At 38.4% G+C, this 25,787-nt stretch overlaps 1 pseudogene; it reads left to right on the forward strand.

The window, feature by feature from the left end:
- Positions 1-3,366: 3,366 nt before the first annotated feature.
- The window catches only part of LOC109622636 (adenylate kinase-like), an 86,886-nt pseudogene continuing 64,465 nt past the window's right edge, over positions 3,367-25,787 (forward strand).

Here is a 25,787-nt window from a genome sequence, read left to right on the forward strand (position 1 = left end):
ACAATAGGAAAGAGGTAAAGCACAATTTTCATACTAAGTTATCCCGTTTGATGGTAAGAAATCGTAATTTGAACTAGTCAAATTGTAATCTAAATTTGAACCTGAGTGGTAGTATTAACTTTAAAAGCAGTCAATAAAGCTCCCAGTAAACCACGTATCGTATAAAGATGTGCATACCACATCACATATTCATTCATCAGAAATCAAAATCATTTAAAATGACATCTCTTGCTAAAAAAAATGTTAAAACTTGCTGTATATGAATCATCCTTGAGATTTGTTTACGATTACATGAACTATGAGTAAAACAAGTTGTAAATAACGCAACTCAAACTCGTTCCAATTTATACTGACCGATAGATCATACACCGCGTCAGAATAGCGTCGAACGTAATCACAAAGACTTGGTGCACACTTTCCCCCAAAAGTCGCAAGTGGTGATTGACAAAGCACTTCTGATTAATAAACTTAGAGCCCTTGAAAACACTTTTTTAAAGCACATAGATAAAATAAAAAAATCCGGTGGTCCGAACTTGCCTTCTGTGTGCCGTGTTGGCTAAATTTTAAAGTTCATCGGCCACTAGTTTTGACTTCACTTGCACACATTCTTCAAAAACATTGAACCTCCCCCGTTCACCAAAATGCATCAAATCTCCGTAACAATCGTCCACTAGTTTGATATGGCTGGAACAAATCACTCCTTTTGGGTCTTTATTGATAGCAGCTCCAAATCGACGGTGCCGTCGGTGCTGGTAATGATCTGGGTGTGCTGCGGGATGCTTCGGGTTGATACTTACCGATGTTTGCGGATCTGCATCGCGCATCTCGGCGGGGTGTTATCCCCTTGTTCGCATCTCATCTGTTGGTTTTCCCGGTGAAGATGCTGCTGATCATGCTGATGAAAATTCACTGCATAGTCTAATTAATCGTTTAATAACCGGATTTCCACGGATTTCACCATGTTTTTGCGCGACGACGACGAAGACGACGGACGGACGACGACCCGCACGCAACGCTAATATTTTGATGTAAACAAAACTATGCTGCATATATCGCAAATCAAATTCGCTACAAGTTGTACAAATTGACAGCTCAAAATATGGTATGGTGCAAATATGTCTGCAGAGTTTCAGACAGCATCGCAATGACTTTGGCAAAATTATCACCAAATCAACGCATCAGCATTTTTAGAAAACCAACAAGGCAGAGTTAGCTGGTGTAGTGGTAGAGTATCGGACTAAGAATCTTGAGATCGTATGTTCGACTTAGATGTTAAATTTTTTTTTAATTTTTTTTTTTTTCGATCGATACGGAATGTCGTAGTGCTAATCATGAGAAGTCATTTATATTGTAATTTACGACATCGTATTATTTGTCAGATGAAGTTGAGAAAAGTCGTCAGAGGTATGTATATGGCCTCCACTTTGGTACGTATATAGCAGTTTTCTGCGTTTTATGCGATTGAATTGGTTTTTATATGGAGATGTATAGCGAAAATTATTCAGACCAAAATGTTTACTGGGCTTTCTCATTCAAAATAAATAATTGAAAAATCACTGTGATTTAACTCTTTTTCTCCCATAGGAAGCACAATTTCGGTACACTCCAAAAGCTCACGATACAATGCACGCGCAGTAAGAGAGCAAGTCAAATGAAAGCCTATTTTGCGTAGAATCGACCAACCGAATATGAAACCGAATTGAAATAAAGTTAATGTGAATCAGTGAGAAATACCCCAGAAATGGACAGACATGTGATATAAGTATAATAGGGTAAGTGTTCCACTTATGTTTATAGAACGAATTATTCGCCATAGTTGGTTTTCACCCTTTAACGATGTAAATCAACAAATAAAAAAAAATGTGAACAACAAATCACGTTCACAAAAGATGGTTGCACTCATGTAAACTTCACGTTTTGCTCAAATTATGGTAGAAATAAATCATTTTCCTTAAAATTTCAGCTTCCTTGCACCCTTTTTCGCCATAGTGTACCAATTATGGCTTATCCCATAAGAAATGCATGCAAATAGTGCGAAAAGGAACCGAACTTAAAAAATGCAGCCGTAACTGGTACATGGTTCCTATCATTGGCACATGCTGTAATAAATACTAAAAGTAGTTTTGGCTACGTTTCTATATTTTTCCTGTAAAGTATGGAAACTAAGCTATCTTTTAACATATTGATGATATTCGTTGGTCTTCTCGTTATTTTTGTATAAATAGTTTTCCTTAGGTAGTGCCATAATTGGTACAAGCACCCTATATTCACTGTATTTCATTCCTCAACTACTTCCAAATGTTTAATGATGTCGATGATTTTAAAGAGGATTTATTCAATGTGATACCAAAGTATGTAATGTAAGTAAATCTCGAAGGTTAAGATTCTGAATGGAAAGAGCGAGTAAAGGCGGTTAAGCCTAGACTTTATAGCCAGGGCACAAGGATTAAATTTATTTATTCTTGTATACTTGTGTCCCATCTTAGGAGAAACAGCATCAACATCATTGGAATGTACATTAATCCGCTTAGCTACATCGGTTCCAGCAATTCTTCAAATAAACCAAATCCCCCAAAAATAAAACGGTTGATACGGCTGTCCCCGTTTCTTCCGCTATTGCATTAAAAAAAATCGTCAATCATGTAAATCATAAGTGAATGATCTGATTGCCGTAGATTTTTGGATTAATAATTACCATGAGTCTGCACACTGGGCATGACCATTTTAATATTTATACCGTATCATCGCTGGTAGGGTCTTGTACCATTTGGGCAGGTGTACCTATTTTGGGCACTTGCCGCTATAACTAAGTCAATTTCAAACCGATTGATTTGGTTTTTTGTATGGAGTTAGATACTGTACGTGGCCAACTCTGTACAAAAATTCAAATAAATTGGTTTGAAATTGACTTAGTTATAGCGGCGAGTGCCCAAAATAGGTACACTTGCCCAAATGGTACAAGACCCTATGTTGCAAAATATATCAGAATAAAAATTGATATTTCCAGGATGCTTTTCAATACTGGCTGTGCAAGCACTGAAATAGAAAAATAAAGAATAGATCATAAATGTGTAAAGAATGAAAATAAGACACCCGAAATAAGTTGATAAATGTAAGTAAACAGCATAATGAATTCAACATCATCTTCTCAATAATCAACAATGCAACAGGAAACCAATAATTTTGTATATCGCTCACCGATGATGCAATGGTTTAAAATTTATTGGAAAAACCTTGCATTAAGTCATATACCTTCGAAACATAAATTGTCTCAGATGTCCTTAGGAACGATCTATTGCTATCATAAATCAATCTTCTCAAGTATATGAACCCATTCTACGAAATTCACAAACCCACAAAGAAGCAATGCGCGCTTCACAACATCCCACTCGATTCGCACCTGCCTTGCTGGCTGCCTACAATCTACATCCCGCGGAGTTGAACAAGCCGACCATCAGCCAGCAACCGAGCGCATCAGCCGGCAAAGCAAGAGGCCTCCCTATAATGTTTGTTTTTATCTAGATCGCTGTAAACTGTCCCAGAAGCGCCTTTTTTCACGATGAACGCCAAATTGACTCAATCTTCTCTTTGAACACGTTGACGAAAAAAAATGCTCAAAGGCGACACGCACCCCAATTTATGCTTCGCAGTCCCTCGCGTTGACTGACTCTCTCTGAATGGCTGCCAGCCACCGTTTGCCGAGGGTAATTGATTATAAATTTCATTTCAAGCGAGACCCTCTGGGCGCAGGAAGAGGGTTCTCCACTCTAAGCGCGCACCCATAAAATCAAACGACCAGATAATAGAAATTAGCTAATAAATTTTCCATTTTTTCCAAGTTGAAGAGGCTACAGCCAGCAGCGACTAGGTCATTCGTTAGTCTCGCTACAGGACCATTTTGGGACTTTGGGAGTGGATAATGAAGCCACCGAAAATTTCACCGAAACCACGGAACCGATTGAGTGGTTTGGCCTACACAGCTGCCCTCCCTGGTTTATTGGGAGAAGGGCAGACCACCTGCGCATGTGGTTATCTCTGGAGTGCCTAATTCAAAGCGCACGCACCGATCGATGATGGCGGCACATTTCCAGTAAAGTCATCATAACTGCAGCTTTGAAAGAGTTTTTTCGAAAGGATTTGTTTGATGCGCCGATTGCATCACCGCGCGCCGTGCCGACCGACGACGATTCAAGTGGGATAATCTCCGGTACAAATCGCTCATAAGTAGCGGAGAAGTTTTACATGTGTAATGATTAGACCATTACAAACTGGAAGCACCTTTCACCGACTGTGCGACTCCGGTATGGCACTTGAACGCGACGACTCAAGGCGGTACATTTCATCGCAGTACCTACGTTGTCAATGGCGCTGCTATATGACGGCCGGTCGCCATCGGTGTTGGCGTCTAGAAGTAATAATTTTCTCCGGAGAAATTGAAGTGGCTATGACAAGGAGATACATAAAATGTCTTTTTTAATATGTCACACAGCTACTACATGGATACATGAATACATTTCTGTGATATCAAAGACAAGCAGACGTAACATTGACGAAAATTCCGTACCATATATTTCACGATGTATCTCACAATCACTCACATATTCGACAACTCAGTAGGTAAATACTCACCACCCAATAATTACTCAACTACTTAACCGATTATTGAGAAAATATGAAGTTGAAGTCAGACTTACTTCGACTTTCGGCTCCGTTATGCCTTCAGACATCCGAGCCACATACATGAAAATCTTATAGAACGTTTCCAGGTCAACAACAAAAAAAACTAGCCGTTTTTTGACTCGATAATTTAAAAATTTGAATGAGTATTTGTTCATGCGCTGGATTTCATGAATCATTTACTTTTGCATCAACAAATAAACATTTCTCCTCGCCCAACTTTTGAGAAAGGACGTAAAAAACGTATTTTCTTCTTCAAATAATTATAACTGTTTATTTGATTGAAATAATGTCTTCGAAGATGTTTGAGCTTATTTTAAGAACTTTCAGAAAAAAAATGCACTGATAGTAATGTTCATCGCGGTTCTATGTAAGATGTAAAATAATTTCAATTATCCAAAAACCTCGCTCTTTGATTTTTTTTTCTATTTTTCTGACTTCAGCCTCAAAATTAGCCAAGTAGCCAAGGATAATTGAATGCTTTTAACCCAGGATTGCTAAATGCTTTCACTTTCTCGAATTTTTATTTTCCTTCGATTTTTAAAATAAGCAAAAGGAAAAAAACAGATTTTTTATGTAAAAAAGAAAGTCGCGTTAAGTACTGTTCCTTTGAATTCCACTAAGAATTTGCATCCTTTGACAGATACGTATTTCGACCTCAACTATAAGGTCGTCTTCAGTGTCTTGTACTTGACTCGACCTTTTATATCAAAAACAGATGCTACGCACAAGTTTTAATGAAAAAGCTTGACACCATTTTTTCTGCATTCAACCATACTTCTGAGGCATTGCCCATCTACAATCCGTAGGGACAAATTCACTTATATCTCAGGAATGTTATCCCGACCAGAAGCACATAACCAGATCATAACAAAAATATTATAACTGTTGTTATAAATAACAATAGTTTATATGATTCTGTTAAAAGTATTTATTAATGTGAATATCCATAACAAAATTATATTAACATTTGTTACAATTTCAGTAACATAATTATAACAAAACTTGTTTTATTATTTCAAACATAACAACTTTTGTTACATTATAAGATAATAACCTCTAACATAATTTCGTAACACGTTAATTGCAATATTTGTAATATTTTTTTAACAAAATTATTTCAGAATTTATAAGATTTTTTGTGTTGTTGCGAAAAAGATTGATATTTTTTGTTATTTCAGTCTCTCGAGCCAAGAGATTTATAACAAAACTTGTAACGTGTGTAATATATAACAGAGCTTGTTCTAATTTTGTTATGATTTCGCAAGTATAGTCTAACAAAATTTGATATAATCTTGTTATGATCGTATCTCAATGTTTTTTTTTTTTTTTTTTTGTCTGTATTAACGAGATTTTTAGCCCTGGGCTAGTTCATCTCGGGACCCACGTTTTACTTCCCTTCCGAAGGAAGAACTCACATTTTGTGAGTTTGTCGGGAGTGGGATTCGATCCCAGGTCCTCGGCGTGATAGTCAAGTGTTCTAACAGATATCTCAATGTATTATACATATTTTTGTTTTAATTGAAACGAGTTTTGATAGATTTTTTGTCTACTAACGGTACATGTTTAATAACAACCGTTGTAACACAATAACACAACCTGTAATAACTTTGTTTTTTCCCATTTAGTCAGGATAACAAACAGAAAGGTTCGGTCAAAACAAAGATAATTGATGTTTATTCAAGAAAATATATCATTGAAGCTATTTGTTTATGTTCTTCATACATTTTCTTTTTTTTTCGTGTTAACTTTCTTATAGATCTACACAACAGCAGTAAATTTTAACACCAACCCCTTCGGCATGCTTGTCATTTTTTTTCCTCATCTGTAGAGCCTTTTAACCACTGCGTCCATTATTTAGGAATATTGTGGTATCACCCATATTTATTTTGGTGCTAATCGATTATCCTGTCACAATTGAGCTGTGATGGACATTGGTTGATATAGCACTCGATCCCAACTAGGCACAACTCGTTTTATAAAGTCTATTACCCTGTTGGGATTACTTTGCCAAACTTCCAAAGGCTCTAATAACCCTTTTCCAAATATTGACAACCTTTGATTGAATAGCTCTCCACAGCTGCAGAGTAAATGTTCAGCGGTTTCGTTTTCACCTTGGCAAAAAAGACACTCAGATGATTGCATTTTTCCAATTTTGTGAAGATGGTACCTACTGGGGCAGTGACCGGTCATCAGGCCCGTTATTACCCTCAGGTCTCTCTTGTTTAAATTTAGTATGGTCCTGGCTTTTGCTGCACTAGATCTTATACATATTTTTGCTTGTCTGGATGTATCCGTGGCATTCCAATTGGTTTCTACCATAGACATTTCCCATATTTTTAGTTTCGTCCTAAGAGTACACTCAGGAACTCCACAGAATGGTTCAGGGCCTACGAAGCTCGATGCTGCACCCTGTCTGGCTAGATTGTCGGGGTTTAATTTCCCTGAATTCCGCAATGGCCGGGCACCCAGTCCCGAGCAGAAGGGAATAACAACAGCATAAGGAGCTGTGTTATTTGGGCAAAATATCTGAATAATAAAATCGATTAGTTTTAGGTTATTACCATAACATATTGTGTTACAAACTTGTCTGTCATAAGCGGCAAAATAACAAATTCCATAACAAAAAAATGTTCCTGGAAAACCATTTCAATAACTTTCTTTGTTAGTTTCAATAACAACTAAATAACAGTGAATTCGGAAAACTTTTCAATAACAAATTTTGATATTAATATGTTATTGATAATAATCGAAGAGCAGAATTTGCTATGATATTTATCAAACTTGTTACTAAATAAGTTATAATACTTATTATATAAAATTATTCGCTTTGTCTCACAAACCCGCCAATAACATGAGGTTCATCACTCTGACGCAAGAAATATTTTCAAATGAACGAAAAATACTATATTCAGCTTTTAATTCATTCTAGGAGATTTGAATTTGCAAGACAATCGAACTTTAGTAATTTCTATATTATCAAATACGACGAGCTTAAATTTTCCCCTGTAATTTATAAACTGTTATACTTTAATTGTTTTCGGAGCACGTGTGACCTTTGTTTTTTTGCAGCATAGAAACTCAAGAATTTTTAGAATGCTTATCAGTTTTGCAGAAAATTTTCGGGATATTGGGAATATTGTACAGATTATTACAATTTTCCTGGAAAGATTCTTTTAATTCCTCCGATTTTTCATGGATTCAAGAATTATGTCGAATATTCCTCCTGGATTCTACAAGAATTCCTTCAAAAAATTTGCTATAATTTCTCCTAAACTCCCTCTGATGAATCCTACAGGACTTTCACCAGAATTGTTTGCGATATTTTTTTCTGAAATTCCTCTGTTTATTTCTCTGAAGATTCCGTCAAAAACTCCATTTATGTTTATCAAATGACTTTGTCATAAAATTCTTCCAAAAATTTGTCGATAGATTTGGTCATAAACTTTTCCATAAATGACTCTAAAAATCTTCCAGAAATTTCTCCGAGAGTTCTTGGACGGAATCTTTCATGGATTTTCAAAGACTCCTCTAGAAATTTCTCCAGAATCCTACATAGAATCCCTTCAAGGGTTTCTTCAGAATTTCCTGTGATCATTAGTCCTGAAGTTCATCTTAAGATTTCTCTGAAAATTTTCTTGAGGATTTCACCATGAGTTTTTCCGAAGGATTCTCCAGGAGTTTTTCAAAAGATTCTGCCAAGAATTCTAATATTTGCTCAGAAGAATTAACTTCGGAATTTCTGAGAAAATTGCGTCATTAGTTCTCTTGAAGACTTCTCCAGGGATTTATCGAAAGGTTCCTCCAGAACTTTCAAGTGGTTATCCGAAAATTATTTAAGGAATTCTTAAAAGTAGTCGTTCAGGAATTCCCTCTTTAACTGAATACAAAAATGGAACAACACAAAGGGACAGGTCATAATTGTCGAATTGTTGCTGTGATTTCAAAACTTGTGATAAGCTGATCAATAGTACAACAATAACAAAACATGTTATTTAATTGCAATTTAGTTAATGTATATCAATAGCTTGATTATAACAAAATGAGATTGTCCAACTAAATTTGTTATGGAAATGCTATGCCTTGATAATTTAATAATAACAAAACAAGATGTAAAAACAGGTTATGTGATTTCGTAGTTATTAACTTGCTATTCTCCTCTGCTCGGGGTATGATGTTACTTCGTTCCTACTGGCCAACTGCTTCAGAGAAAGAATGCATTCTCACACAGCTTGGACTGGCACGTGAATGCCCTTAGCGCATTTAGAGCAGCTTGACTGTCTGAGAAGATGCAGATTTTAGCAAATCTGTAATTTCTCCACAGGCAAGTATTAGCACACTCTAATATGGCTTGAATCTCTGCTTGAAACACAGTGGGACTACATCCCATTGGTATACTATATATAGCTTTACTTATACCTGGGCCAAAAACTCCAGCACCAGTATTTTCCCCACTCTTAGACCCATCAGTATAAAATACAATAGAACCTGGACGTAAGCTTGGCCCACCAGAATCCCAAATATAGCGGCTTGGTTTAACCACATTAAAGGGAACATCATAGTTGGTTTTCGTTATCATCCAATCCTCTACTGTTTTAATATCTGAGTTTAAATTGAAGTCTTTGACGATCTTCAAATGTCCTACTAGATCACCTTCTAGCAGTTTGTTGTCACGCAGAAACTGCAGGGCACTTTTTGCCGCTTGCAGTTGAACAAATTGGTGCAATGGTAACACCCAGACAACCAGGAATCGCATAAGGATGCACGCTGTACATCGTATAAAGTACTATTTTAAGTCACTATCGCATACATGTACGGCTGAGGGACAACTATCGCATATGATGTTATTTTTTTAACTTACTGCGATGTATCTGACAAAATCATATAAGAGTGCAAATTACCTTTTATAATGCATGACTACATTGTAGTAGACGATATTCCGATGTTTTGTTGCGACGAACTTTGCTTATTCGCAAAAGCGTTCGACTGAACTCGCAAAGTGTCAATTGAATTCGCATAATTACGTACTGCGATGATTATACGACTTAGCTTGGTGCTTTTCTAATTATGTCAGTTTAACTCGCATTGGTGTACATATTAAATCGCATAAAAGTGAAAATAAACTCATTCAAATGTACATACAAACTCGTATAAGCTAGAATCGTTAACGTTGGCATATTGCGATGTGATACAGGTACTCTTCGATATGACGTACAAAAAAGTTCTCTCTTTGTCCGTTATATCCAAGTGTACGTTATATCGAAGCAGAGAAAAATTTAATATTGTTTATGCTAGTATTGATGTATTCGACGTGAAATTAATCAAAAATAATGATTTCGGTGAAATTTACAAAACCAATAATGAAAAACTTGAGTTTTGACGAAAAAGTCATTTCGTTTTTTGTGCTTCGATATAACGTACACTAAATTTTTCCCCAAATTGCGCTAATTCTGGGTAACAAGGCTAATGCTGCAACAAAACATTGATTCGAGTGATTTCGTAGTTTATTCGTGGGGAAAATAAAAATTTTCAATGTTGTACGTTATATCGAAGCAAAATGTACGTTATATCGAATTCGCTATATCGAGGGTACTCTATATCGAGGGTACTTTATATCGAAGAATACCTGTATGTGATTACAATGAAAGAGGTGTTGTTGAAGTGCCAAAAAGTTAAAAGAAAAAGTGAAAAGTTATCATTATGGTTACAAAACAAGTTACAAAGTCATCATTTTTGTTTTGTTGACCTTATAATTAACAATGAGTGGTGCTAGCAAGAGAGGAGTAGTGGTAACTGTGTGGGAAATCATGCTACATCATTTTGATTTCCAAAGAGCCTGCCGAACACGTACAGCGCACGTAAACCAACTGCATTCCAAGTGCACTGAGGTGAGTTAGAATGTCATGACATTTAATCAATGTGTTTCATAAGTAGTGTTTGATGCTAAGTGTGAAGTGCGGCTCGATAATCCAAAGGTTATTAGTTCGATACTTGGGTGACAAGATTTTTTTTATTTTGAATATTTTTAAGTCGCATAAGGTGCTATATTACGTCGCAGTAGTGCATACCGTACATCGCATAAGATATCGCTTCAAGTCATATAGCGTCATTATTTTCCCGTCAATGCACCTATAGCGCGTCCACTTTTGTACGCATAAGGCACTTTTACTGCATCTTATGCGATGTAACTTTACCGCATAAAAGTACGTATAACATGAACATAAACTTCATTATACGTGCAAATTGGTTGTCTGGGCATATTGAGAAGGGCATCTAATGCAACCGATGGTGTGCTTTTTATTGCCCCTGTAATTGATATACATGCAAGTCTTTGGGCTGCAAAACGGTGAGTCGACAAGGAGAGCGTCCAATATAGCTCTGGTCCTCACAAGTTCCTACCTCATGCTTCCACGGGTCAAGCGATTACAAAGACCGCCAGCTAAGAGTTGTGTGCTTAGCTGGTAGTGCAGCCTGGGCACTGTTGTCCTTCTGACTTCAGCTAGATTGAGGAGGTACGATCCGAGTGTCTGTTCACCAAGGAGGTGCGGCTCAAACAGCGTCTGTTCTGGCATCCAGCGGCTGAGTAAGAAACGCTGCACCACGCCCAGCTAGATCCAAGGTGGTAGCCCCATCAGCGTGGTCGTCCCAGTGTTGGTTGGGACGTTAAACAGAACTGGCACGATGGCCCTCCGGCGAGACAGGAGTGTTGGCGTAGGCCCAATAAGCCACCCGTAAAAATCCCCATTGCGAATAACATAGGAGAAAATACGACTCGATACAATCGGCAAAGACCCACGCGACGAAATAAGGACTACGATTGGAAACTTGGAACATGGAATTGCAAGTCACTAGGTTTCGCAGGATGTGACAGGATAATCTACGACGAACTACATCCCCGCAACTTCGACATCGTGGCGTTGCAGGAACTTTGTTGGACAGGACAGAAAGTGTGGAAAAGCGGGCATCGAGCGGCTACCTTCTACCAAAGCTGTGGCACCACCAATGAACTGGGAACAGGATTTATAGTGTTGGGCAAGATGCGACAACGTGTGATCGGGTGGCAGCCGATCAACGCAAGGATGTGCATGTTGAGAGTTAAGGGCCGTTTCTTCAACTACAGCATCATCAACGTTCACTGCCCACACGAAGGGAGACCCGATGACGAGAAAGAAGCGTTCTACGCGCAGTTAGAGCAAACATACGATGGTTGCTCGTCGCGTGACGTGAAAATCGTTATCGGCGACATGAACGCGCAGGTAGGAAGGGAGGAAATGTACAGACCGGTAATCGGGCGAAACAGCCTGCACGCCGTATCGAATGATAACGGGCAGCGATGCGTAAACTTTGCAGCCTCCCGTGGTATGGTAGTCCGAAGCACCTTCTTCCCCCGCAAAGATATCCACAAAGCCACCTGGAGATCACCCGACCATCAAACAGAAAACCAAATCGACCACGTTCTAATCGACGGTAAATTCTTCTCGGATATAACCAACGTCCGCACATACCGCAGTGCGAATATAGATTCGGATCACTACTTAGTCGCTGTATGCATGCGCTCAAAACTTTCGACAGTTATCACCACGCGTCGAAGTCGAACGCCGCGGCTCAACATCGAGCAACTTCGTAACGTAGAAGTGGCTCAAGACTACGCGCAGCAGTTAGCAGTGGTCCTACCAACGGAAGAGCAGCTTGGCGCAGCTACACTTGAAGATGGCTGGAGGGACATCCGATCCGCCATAGGTAGTACCTCGGCTACAGCACTAGGCTTCGCGACTCCGAATCACAGAAACGACTGGTACGACGGCGAATGTGAACAGTTGAAAAACGAGAAGAATGCAGCATGGGCGAGAATGCTGCAACACCGTACGAGAGCGAATGAGGCACGTTACAAACAGGCGCGGAACAGGCAGAACTCAGTCTTCCGGATGAAAAAGCGCCAGCAGGAAGAACGAGATCGCGAAGCGATGGAAGAGCTGTACCGCGCTAAGGACACACGAAAGTTCTACGAGAAGCTGAACCGCTCGCGCAGAGGCTTTGTGCCACAAGCCGACATGTGCCGAGATAATCACGGGAATATTCTCACGAGCGAGCGTGAGGTGGTCGAGAGGTGGCGGCAGCATTACGATGAGCACCTCAATGGCGACGTTGCAAGTACCGAAGGTGGCGGGTTAAAACAGATCTAGGAGTATGTGCACAGGACGAAAGACTTCCGGCCCCTGATCTTCAAGAGATTGAGGAGGAGGTTGGCCGGTTGAAAAACAACAAAGCCGCTGGAGCAGATCAACTACCAAGCGAGCTTCTAAAATACGGTGGAGAAGCACTGGTGAGAGCACTACACTGGGTCATTACCAAGATTTGGGAGGAGGAAGTATTACCGGAGGAATGGATGAAAGGTATCGTGTGTCCCATCTACAAAAAGGGCGACAAGTTGGATTGCGGGAACTACCGCGCGATCACACTACTGAGCGCTGCCTACCAAATACTCTCTCAAATTTTATGCCGCCGTCTATCACCGATTGCAAGAGAGTTCGTGATTAGACCGGTGATTAGACCGGTCGTCCTCTATGGGCACGAAACATGGACCCTACGTGCAGAGGACCAACGCGCCCTTGGAGTTTTCGAACGGAAGGTGTTGCGTACCATCTACGGCGGAGTGCAGATGGAAGACGGGACTTGGAGAAGGCGAATGAACCACGAGCTGCATCAGCTGCTGGGAGAACCAACCATCGTCCATACCGCGAAAATCGGGAGGCTACGGTGGGCGGGTCACGTCATCAGGATGTCGGATAGCAACCCGACTAAAATGGTTCTCGAGAGTCATCCGACCGGAACAAGAAGACGTGGAGTGCAGCGAGCTAGGTGGGTCGACCAAGTGGAGGACGATCTGCGGACCCTACGCAGAGTGCGGAACTGGAGGCAAACAGCCATGGACCGAGTGGAATGGAGGCGACTACTATGTACAGCAGAGGCCACCCCGGCCTTAGCCTGACCGGTAAGGTAAGTAAGCAAGTCTTTGAAGCTTGCTTAGCTTCTTTTGAGCGGTTACCTCGATTGTTTTAGGCCACCATACAAGTGAAGCATATGTAACTTTTGGCCGGACTAGTGCTGCATAAATCCAGTTTGTCATGTTTGGTCTCAGCCCCCAGGTTTTCCCTAAGGCTTTATTGCAAACCCAAAGGGCATTTGTACCCTTAGCTACTACCTTGTTTAAATAGATGAGAATTCCAATTCAGTCTTTTGTCCAAAGTTACACCGAGATGTTTAACTTCTTCCGAGAACTGAATTTGAACTCCATCTAAAGAAGGTTGGGTAAGATGTAATTTCTTCCTTCTAGTAAGCATGCTTGACATACAATCAGGCCTAGTAGTCCACCCGAGTACTTAACATTTTTAGTTTTATTCAACACTACAAGGTTCCTACAAGCTAACATGCTTAAAACCCTTGTCATGACAATTTTATCCGCATTGCTCTACCAAAACCTCAGGAAGAGTAAAATCTGGCCAGTTGGCCCAACCTGGCAAAGGTTTTGAAGAGTTTATATAAAAAAGTAGATTGGCATTTATAAAAGCCTTTTTTAGGCAACTTCATCTAGGCGCCTCCTACCTTCATCAAACATGAGATTTATTGTAACAATTTTCAATACATAAAATATAATGACCCAGAAAAAAAACTTGCCAAGCAAAATCTGCCAGTGGCCTGAAAACTTCACGTCAATTTTTTTTAAGTTGACGAAACCTAAATTTAAATGCCATTAAAAATATACGGTGAAACGTGTCAAAAAAGTTTCAAAAAACAAATGCCCCTTGAGAATATGTATAATTTCAAGAATAAAAATATATTTTTTCGAACGGAATGAAAAACCAAAAACTAATAAATCAATATGGCGGAAGCATGAATACAGTTTTTAACAGCATTGCTGTTTTACTTTTATAAAAGAAGGTATAAATACAAAATGGTTTAAAATCGCTTTTATAAAAGTAGTTATCATGCCAAAAGGTTACTGCAAAAGCTGTTAAAAAGTTGTTTGGTTGTTTTTCAGATTTTATGAAAACCAAACAGCACGCAATAAAATTTTGACAGCTGCGGCACTATAGTGTCAACATTGTAGCTGGTTGCTCAAGCTTTAACTATTTTTCGCGCATATTTCTCACATATTGGCAAGAATATTAGCTACCACATCAGCATAACATTTTGCAATGTGCATTCACATCATGAGTATTCCATCAGCCACCGTTCTTCTACCGATACCACCGTAGTTTAACCCAATAATGTCATGGAAAATCGAGACGTGTATGTGTTGCGCGCTAGTTCACGCCACCGATTCACCGTTCAAATTCAGTTTTCCCCGTATCACGAAATCTATTTGGCCTATTGGGCCGCGACGCGTTCCACTTGGAGTATAATTCCACCCGAGCAGAGGAGAATATCAAATTAATAACTACGGAATATCATAACCTGTTTTTATATCTCGGTTTGTTATCATTATCTTATCAAGGCATTAATTCTCCATAACATCTTTTGTAGGGCAATCTTATTTTGTTATGAGCACGGTATTGGTATACATTCATTGAATAGCATTTAAATAATATGTTTTGTTGTAACACAAATTTAGTTATTATTATGCCTCTCAAGAAAAATCAGAATATGGCGATTACCTGCCTCTCACTTCCGATATAAGCGCGATATTTTCTAATCATAAAAGCTTACCAGATTCTAAAAGTATTTTATTCCATTGTATGGGGTTTGATAGCAAGCACACTCATTTTACTGAGCCACTCTTGTCGTTCATAACAAATACATCCGAAAACATCTGTCACTTCGCGAAACCCACGTGCTTTTGTTTTGGGCTGGAACATGTTTTCTTTTGTATTGCCTTGCGAATGTCACTGCGGCTGTGGGACTCGCGGGCGTACGATCATTAATATCACAACGGTAACAAGTTTTGAAATCAAAACTACATCATTAGATTTACGTTGTTTGTAGCATTCCGTGATAAAGAACTTATGCATAATCTCTCACCTGTTCACCCGAGCGGAGGAAAATATCAAAATAATAACAACGGAATCACAAAATCTGTTTTTATATCTCGGTTTGTTATTATTAACTTATTAAGTCATCACCATTCCATAACATATTCTGTTGGGCAATCTTATTTTGTTATGATCGTGCTCTTGGAATATTTTCTTTAAATTACATTTCAATAACATGTTTTGTTGTAGCACAAGTTCAGTTATTATTGTGTTATTGAGACTGTACAAATATTTGATCATTAATATTACAACATAACTAGCTTTGCAATCAAAACTACACCATTCGAGATTTTCGTTGTTCACTGCATTCCGTGAGGAACGGTAAGAGAAAACATTATTTTGTCATCAGTTCCTCTTCTTACTTACATTACGTTTTAACTGTGGCAGTACCAACTTATCAGCCTTTTGTTTTATAAGCACTTTGAAAAGTATACCTGTCCCAGTTTCAGTTAGGTATGAATACGAAAAAAGAGAGTGTAATAGAGTGTTAGCCATTTTATGAAACATTTTGGATCAACTGGTGGAATTCAAAGACAAACAACACATTTTTGGCAAAAATGTAAAAAAAATAAGTCATCAAGAACTCCATTAATTATTTTTAGACATTTTATTTTTATTGATTTCACTGCATCAAGCCCACTTAGATACACTTGGATAAATGTATCAATCAATGAGGTAATAATGTAAATTAATCTTATAAACAATGAAAGAACCACCTAATAAAGGGTTTCAAAACGACGGTAGTTTTTCATCGTAAGTTGTTTGGAAAATAAACGAAAACTATTGTTTCTCTCTGTTTTCGATAATAAATCGCTTGCGACAACAATAGCGTCCCAATTATGAATGAAACATTTAACAATAGATCCTATTGTTGCGTACCCCATTGAATGCATATGGGACTTTGGAGAAAATCCTATCCGCTACAGAAAAAAAAGCATGTGCATGTGAATGTGCCTATATTTGTTTAAAACGTAACTATAGAAATGCAAACATATGTATCTTTTCTGATAGTCAAGCTGCATTAAAAGCGTTAAAATCTTTTACGTGTACTTCTAAATTAGTTTGGGAATGCATTCAATTACTACATAAGTGTGGTAACCGTCACTTAAATTTGCAAAGGCGTCTTACCGCCACAAAAGTCGTTAGCAAACTGAAGCATCTAGCAGCGTATCGCGCCGATCGCGCCAGTCTCCAAAATCCCACACACCAATACCCATTCATGCTCAACACCATTGCCGCACACCTCTCTCTCTTTCAACCACTCGTTCGCCGTTCATACCCCGACCATGCGGGTGTGTGCTAATGCTTGTGTCTGTATGCACCGTTTCATTGAAACGAGAAGCATTCCATTCCCGCTCAAACCAATACAACAAAATGCCGTCAATGGACCGCGTCGAACGAGCTTTCGCCTAAACGTCAAATAAAAGCTCGCTGCATCCAGATCTGGGCGATATCATTATGTACACGGAGAAAGTAAATATTACATTTCAATATAATAGGCATGCACCATTTTTTGCACATCAGTATTCTTCATAATCCACATCTTATCTACCACATTCGCTCCCTTCTCCACTCTCAAAAAATTAGTAAAATTTATTCTACCAAAATATCACTAAATGATCTCGTTTAAAGGAAACAAACCAAAATGAAATTGAATCAAATGCAATTCATGTAAAATTCTAATTCGATCCTAACATGATCGAAAATCTAACTAATATTTTTTTTTCAGTTTGGCATTACCTTTCACTTATTTATCATTTGAGCTTAACCCTTTAATTTTTTTCTGGCTTGACATATCGCAAGCATCTTTTTTTTTCTTAGCTTGAGCTGTCGCAAGCTTTTTTTTCTTTGGCTTGACCTGTCGCAAGCTTTTTTTTCTTGGCTTGACCTGTCGCAAGCATCTTTTATTCTTGGCTTGACCTGTCGCAAGCTTTTTTTTTTCTTCGGCTTGACCTGTCGCAAGCTTTTTTCCTTGGCTTGACCTGTCGCAAGCATCTTTTATTCTTGGCTTGACCTGTCGCAAGCTTTTTTCCTTTTGGCTTGACCTGTCGCAAGCTTCTTTTTTCGTGGCTTGACCTGCCGCAAGCTTCTTTTTTTCTTGGCTTGACCTGTCGCAAGCTTCATGTTTATTTTCTAGCTTGACCTGTCGCAAGCATTTTAACTGTTTTTCACTCACTTTTGCAGTTATACTCACCATCCGGGAGCATCTTGATGCTACCGGCTACGCCATTGTGGTAACCGTCACTTAAATTTGCAAAGGCGTCTTACCGCCACAAAAGTCGTTAGCAAACTGAAGCATCTAGCAGCGTATCGCGCCGATCGCGCCAGTCTCCAAAATCCCACACACCAATACCCATTCATGCTCAACACCATTGCCGCACACCTCTCTCTCTTTCAACCACTCGTTCGCCGTTCATACCCCGACCATGCGGGTGTGTGCTAATGCTTGTGTCTGTATGCACCGTTTCATTGAAACGAGAAGCATTCCATTCCCGCTCAAACCAATACAACAAAATGCCGTCAATGGACCGCGTCGAACGAGCTTTCGCCTAAACGTCAAATAAAAGCTCGCTGCATCCAGATCTGGGCGATATCATTATGTACACGGAGAAAGTAAATATTACATTTCAATATAATAGGCATGCACCATTTTTTGCACATCAGTATTCTTCATAATCCACATCTTATCTACCACAAGAAGGTATCTAAAAAATGTTCGGTAAACTTTTTCTGGGTACCTGGGCACTGTGGAATTGAAGGTAATGAAAAAGCAGACTGTTTAGCAAGACTTGGGTCATCAACTTCTTTCCTAGGTCCAGAGCCATTATGTGGGGCCGCAGAATGTACCTTCAAAATGGAATTAAAGAACTGGGAAAAGAAGATGATTGATGATGCCTGGCAAAAAACGACAGCAGCACGACAATCGAAACGATTTATAGTACCTAACAAAATTATAACACAAAAACTTCTTAGCCTGTCAAAAAAAGACTTGAATACTTTTTGTGGCCTTATAACAGGGCACTGTGCAAGTAAATACCATTTGAAACAACTATGTATACTCGAAGATGATACCTGTCGTTTCTGTAATAGGGACAAGGAGGATTCTGAACATTTGTTATGTACCTGTGAAGCACTTTTCCAACAAAGATGCAAATTTTTCGATAAAGGTTTTATAAAACCATCAGATGTATGGATGACTTCTCCTAGCAAGGTAATACATTTCATTCGATCTGTTATACCGTACTGGGATAATGCCTACAGTCAGCAAGTGGAAATCACTCAAACTCATAGTGATATGACACACTGATATGGGCAAAAACATTAAAACGGGGCCGTCCACAATAGATCAAAAAACTGGTCGCAGTGGAAAATGTACCCAACAGGAAAAAAAACGTATTCATATCAAAATTTGTTATTGAAATATTTTAAAAATTCGCTGTTATTAAGTTGTTATTGAAACTAATAAAACATGTTATTAAACAGGTCTTCCAGGAACATTTCGAGGAAACAAAACGATGAGTGATAGCGATGTCGCAGGGCAATATTTGCTGCGTCGGTTGGTGTGGTGGCATTTGTGAAAACAAAATGCTCTAATAAAATAATTTATAATGATATCTATGAAACCTCGTTCGAACGTTTTGTTCTGTTGACTTTAAGAGACACAGAATGCCGTTTTAAGCTTTGTCCAAAAGCCAAACGTGTTTTGACTCAAGCACCTGTCTACAAATCGTTTTGCGAACAGCAAAAATATAACATTTGAAATGCAGGATATGAGCATCCTTAAATGCATCGTGTAAACTGAACAGCATTTTTCTAGCTGGAATAAAACCATTATAAAATGCCACCAAAACCGAAAGGTTGTCAAAATGTTACTTGGGCAGTTATGGTAAAATCAGAGCTGGTTACTCAAGTTTTACAAATTTCAGGAGCCCCCTATACAGGTAAGCCCCATGGAAAACCCATGGAAAGATTTCTTCGACAATTAATTTAAGAATAATCAGCATTTTTTTTTCCAGGATTAGGTATTTCTTTAGGGATCATTTCAGCATTTGTCAACATTTTTCTGAAATATTTATATAAAACGATCAAACGATCAATTCTGACTATACATGTCAATGGTTGCTCCTCCGTGATTGATCTGAACTGGCACCAGTTGCACTGTGATCCAACTGAATAAGGGGCTGGGACATTCCACTTATTCTCAAAGTGCAATTTTAGCAGCTCATGCATATTTAATCAATAACGGCGCCGGCCAAGTCCTTATAGTCAGCTGGGAAGGGAAAGGAATGTTAGAGTGTAGGGTAACGGTTGAATTTAGGACCCCTAGAGGACATTGGTTTGAATTTAATTCAAAATCAAACAGATTCAGAGGGTATTTACACATAATGATGATGTTAGTATGTTCGTAAAAGCCTCCGCTGTCCATTAAAAATACCCACAAGGTCAATTCTGGCTGAAAATTTGATGAAAATAACTGATTTTTGAAGCATCAGTTTTCACTGTTTTGGACACCCCAATATATTTTGGACCCTCTTCAGTATATATTTTGGACACCCGGTATTTAAACTCGTTTGAAACTATTTTGGAAGAATTTGCCGCTTGAATATGCTGGATTATATCCTAATTACTTGATTGACAAAGGCAGATTAGACGAACTTTGCGAATTTAATGCGCTAGAATGATAAACGTTTTTGTTTACATCTGCAAGTTTCCTCAGCACCGCAATCTCTTTTTGTAAACATGATGCGACACTCGCACGGATGACTAAATTAGCAAAACATAATTTCAAGGCAAATAAGGATATTTCCAGTGAGGAAATGATTGCTGCCCGTGGAGAACGATCTTATTTAGCGAATGATTCTAAAAATTTCCGTCATCTCATCATTAAACCTGTGTAAGTTGTGATAAAAGGACACAGGGGGTCCAAAATATATGGGGGTCCAAATTATATTGGTTACCCTACTGGTTGTTGCTACTAGAGACCGAGAGCACTCTGCGTCCCACAACCCGCACGGACTGGGGTATTTGTTAGACGGAAAGGATGGGAGATCTGGGAGTCACCGTTGGCTCGGTGATGCGATCCATGGATAGGGTTATTTATAGTGTTCGTGATAGATTGTGTGGTGAATAAGGTGAATAAGGTCAAGCGGCACAGCACGCTTTGGTTGCATAACTTATAGGCGTTATATATACACTGTGCTGTGAGTGGAAGTTGGAAGGGAGGGAAACGACTTTTTTTCTGAAATATTTATATAAAGAAGCTTTTCGCAGGATTCCCTGGAAAAAAAATCCCCAAAACAATCCTCTTGAGGTTTCGCCAGGTATCTCTTTATATAATATATGCAGCAATTTCCCCAGAGATTTCTTCAGGAATTCGTCAAGGAATTCCCATTGGGACTTCTGCAGGAGTTTCAAAAGAAATATCTCAAAAGATTAATCTTGAAACTAGACCACGGGTTTCTTCAGGTATTGCTCCTGAGATTCTTGAAAAAATTTCTTCAATAATTGCTACAAAATTTCGATCACGTATTCGTTGATGTATGTCTTCAAACATTATTGAAGGATTTTTCCCCCGTATATTATCAGAATTTTATTCGAAATGAAAGAAAGATTTCTTTAAAAGATGCAATTTTAGTTGATCTTTTTCACAAAAATTCGGAGATAATTTTGTAAACTCCACTAGAATTTTCCATTAGAAGGATTTTTTTTCAGGAACTCCTTTCAAAATAATGTTAATATTTAATAATCTGCAGGAATTATTCCTAATATTGTCTGCAGCTTATATTTAAGAATTTCTCTGCAAAATCTCAAGAAATTTTACTGGATATACCTCTGGGGATTCCCCCAGAAGTTCCTCCAGGTACTACTTAGGATTTATTCAGATCCTTCTTAAGAGAATTTTTAGAAACATTTTCGATGATGCTTTAGAAATTTCTCTAAAGATTATGTTGTTCTTCGATTCATTTAAAAAATAATTTAATATTTTTGTATCTTTAAGATTCACCTCAAAAATTTCTCCAGACAGTACTTCAGGGATTTTGTGTACAAATCTCTCCAAAACTTGTTCAAGAAATTCTTCTAAGAATTCCTCCAGAAGTATCCCAAGGAGTTCTTCCAGGGATTCTTCCAAAAAACCTTCCAGGGATCCCTAAACAAATAATTGAGGGATTTATTCAAGTATTCAACCAGTCGTTTGTCTGAATTTTTTGCAAAAATGTTCAAGAAATTATTTCAGACATTTTTTTACTGATTTCATAGGAATCCCTCCATAAACTTTACAAGCAATTTTTCCTTGGAATTAGCTTCAGAGCTACTATACATTTTTTTCTTAAAAGTTAGGACTAGGAGGTATTTTAAGGAGTTTCTTCAATTTTTCTAACAGGCATTTATTCAGGAAAAAAATAACTTCAGGCATTGCTTTTTAAAAACATCCTCGAGGATTCTTCAAAGTTATCACCAGGAGTTATTAATGGATTCCTTTAGACAATCCACCAGGTATTTCTTTAGAAATTCCTTCAGGGTTTATTAAGGAAAATCTACCTTTTTTTGTATAACTTCTAAAAGAAATTGTGAAAAAAATCCCTTGAGAAATATTTGAATCCTAAAGAAATTCTTGGAAGCCTTGGAAGAAATTTTAAGATGAATTCCTGAAAAATTCCATGAAAAAACTTTTTAAGTAATACCTTGCTGAAATTCATTTTTTTTTTTTGTCTGTATTTACGAGTTTTTTCTCGGGACCCACGCTTCGCTTCCCTTCCGAAGGAAGAACTCACATTTGGCGAGTTTGTCGGGAGTGGGATTCGATCCCTAGCCCTCGGCGTGATAGTCACGTGCATTAACCATCACACCAGGTCCGCTCCACCTGAAAATCCTAGACAAATTCAAAAAAATCTGAAGAAGATTCTTGAAATATATTTGAATGTTAGGGAATTTCAGAAGGAACAAGGAAGAATTTCTGAATGAATCCCTGCCGAAGTTTCAGAAGAAATCTCCGGTAGAATCGCTGTAGAAATCTCAAGAAGGACTTTTTAATGAAACTCTAGATGAAAATCCGAAAAAATCCTAACAAAATTCATGAAGCAACTCCGGGTAGAGTTTTTGGAGTAACTCATAGAGAAACTCTCGGTGGAATTTCTAGAAAAGTTTAATGTCGAAATTTAAGTATTTTTTTTTTACTCTTGGTTGAAGGATTTTTGAAAGTAATCCATGAGCATTCTGTGTACGTATTTTTGAAAGAACTCCTGTAAATTACTTAAAGGAACGCCTAGATAAGCTTCTGTAAAAATCCTTAGAGAAAAACTCTTGAAAAATTTCTGTAAAATCTTGGAAGGAATTATTTTGTGTGGAGAAAATCTAAGAGATGTCTTTAGAGGAAATGTTAGAGAACTTTCTGACGAAATGCATGGAGAAATTCTAAAGAAGTCTCTGCTAGAACTCATTCAGGAATCTCTAGAAGAATTCTCGCATGAACCACTAAAAGTAATAATGCAAGAATCTTTGATCGAACTCCGTTCGAAATTCGTTCGGCGAATTTATAATGGAATACCTAGCGCGATTCTTGAACAATTATCTGGTGGCCTTTTGAAGAAATATCCGTACGAATTTCTGAGAGAATCTCTGAAAAACTTGTTGTAGAAACAACTTATACTTTTAGAAAAAAATCTTTGAAAAAAATTATGATTGAATCCCTGCAGAAAATTCTGAAAGATTCCTTAAAAAATTGAATACAGTTTTTCAAACGAATCCCAAGAAGAATTTCTTAAGTAATTCCTCACACAGTTTCATCAGAAACCCTTGAAATTCTTGAAAAAATGTCTGGAGGAATTCTTGATCTGGAGAAATTTCTTAAGCAATCATTGGGAGAATTTCTGAAAGAAAATTTGGAAAAATTTCTGCGGAGTATGTCACTGAGTCTGTGAATGATTTTCCAATGAAATACTTATGAAAATTTCTGGCGGAATATTGAATTATTGATTTTATGAAAAAAAAATTGCTGTAAGAATTTCTGACAAGCAAAAAAAACCGCGAGTGATATCTACAGAACTTTGTAGAAAAGCTTCTCGGAGGATCCTCTAGAGGTGTTCTAGGGCATCTTAGGAGCAATTCAGGGTATTCAGAGGGGTTACAATATGGCTGGACGCGGGAATATGAAATTGACTGTTTCGCAACGTAGACCTGGAGTTCCAGTGTTTCCGAAAACTGCGAAAGAGTCCACGGGTAACTGGAGAATTTGAAGTGTGAGAATTTAATTTCGGAGCAGGTTTCAGGGGTTTTTTTGGGTTTTCGTAGGCGTTTCAAAGAGTGTTATAGGATTTTCGACGGATTTATGAGGGTCTCAGAAACGATACAAAAGGTCTCAGATTTCAGGAAACTTCAGAAAAAAAAATAACGGGTGTCAAGGGCATTACGCAGGAGTTTTCGTGAGTTTCTGAGAGTCTCGGGTGCTTTACATGGAGTCCGAGGGGGTTTTTAAAGGGACTTCGCAGGCATTAGAAGAAGTTTCAGAAGATTTTCGACGGGCTTCTGAGGCGTTACGCAGGCGTTTTCGGGTGTTTCGTAAGGTCCATGCAGTGCTTGAAATACACGAAGGTCTTGTTTTGCACTCTTTTCTACACGACTTCTCGAAATAACACGGTTTTTCAACTTTCTCGTGCTAAGTGTCCAGAAGGGAACTCTGACTAAAAGAACAAAGGGGATTTATGGGGAAGGGTTGAAATGTGGTTGAAGAGTAGTTGGAGGTGGGGCGGATGATGATGTAAGAGGTCCGTAGGGTTCAAAAGGGATGTGTGGAGGTGGTGGGGGTTGGTCTGCTTGGTGAAGGTGAGGATTAGTGCATGGGGCGCTAGGAGGAATTAAATGGGGGTTTTCCTACAAGTAGTTCCTGGAGTATGACTCTGTAAAGAACTAGGTAATTTAAAGATTTTCTAGGTCATCCAAAAACTTAGGTTATCCAAAGATGAATTTTCGTGAGTAAGTGCCTTAAGATCTACAAGCGTAATAGAATCATTATCGTTACTTCCAACAGATCAATGGAGATGGTTCTGTAAAATACTAGTTTTCAATGATGTTCTAGGTCATCCAAGAACTTCCGCGAGCAAAGAATTTAAGTTCTACAAGCGTATGGCGGAGAAGGATAAACCACGAGCTTGCTGCACTTAACGGCGAACCCAGCATCCAGAAGATGGCCAAACCCGGAAGGAAACAATGGGCAGGGTATGTTGCAAGAATGCCGGCCAACAACCCTGCAAAGTTGGTGATCACGACAGATCCGGTTGGCACAAGAAGGTGTGGAGTGCAGAGAGCACGACGGGCGGATCAGATGGAGCGTGACTTGGCGAGCATCGGGCGTGACCGAGGATGGAGAGCGTGTATTATAGAGAAATATTGTTGATTCAGTTTTGTCTTCAATTTGATGTAATACTAAATAGAGGAATGAAATCTACAAGCATAATAGATAGTTTTTTGTTATATTTCTGAAACGGTATAACATTCTGCAGGTCCATCGAGCATAGTTATGTAGAGTCTTGGTTTGCAAAGATGTTCTAGGGTATCCAAGAACTTCCGCGAGTAAAGGCCTTAAGATCTATAAGCAAAATCAATGAATTATTGCTACATTGCTAATGCAGTGTAACATCCTATAGGTCCATGGAGCATGGTTATGTAAAGAATTAGGCACACGATTCTGTACACGTGTTCTAGATCATCCAAAAACTTTCGCAAGCAAAGACCTGACGATCTAATCGCGTAATGACCCAATTGTTGTAACATTTCCTACTAACAAAAGTAGCTGCATAACAGCTTACGGAGCAAACGCTATTGGAAGAAAGTTCGCTTGAACTCTTATACAGCAAAAGTGTTAGTTGGGTTACTGATGCGTTGTAACTTTCTATAGGTCCATGAAGCATGGTTCTGTAGAGAAGTATTTTCCAAAAACTTTCTTGATCATCCAAGAACTTTCGCAAGTAAAGGCCTTAATATTTAAAAGCGTGGTTAATGAGTTGTTATAACATTACTGATACATACATACATACAAGATGCATATAGTTAACCTAAAAAAAATAATTGATTTTGTCGATTGTA

The sequence above is a fragment of the Aedes albopictus genome, chromosome 2 (genome assembly GCF_035046485.1).
Source record: "Aedes albopictus strain Foshan chromosome 2, AalbF5, whole genome shotgun sequence".
In the NCBI taxonomy this organism is placed as follows: Eukaryota; Metazoa; Arthropoda; class Insecta; order Diptera; family Culicidae; genus Aedes; species Aedes albopictus.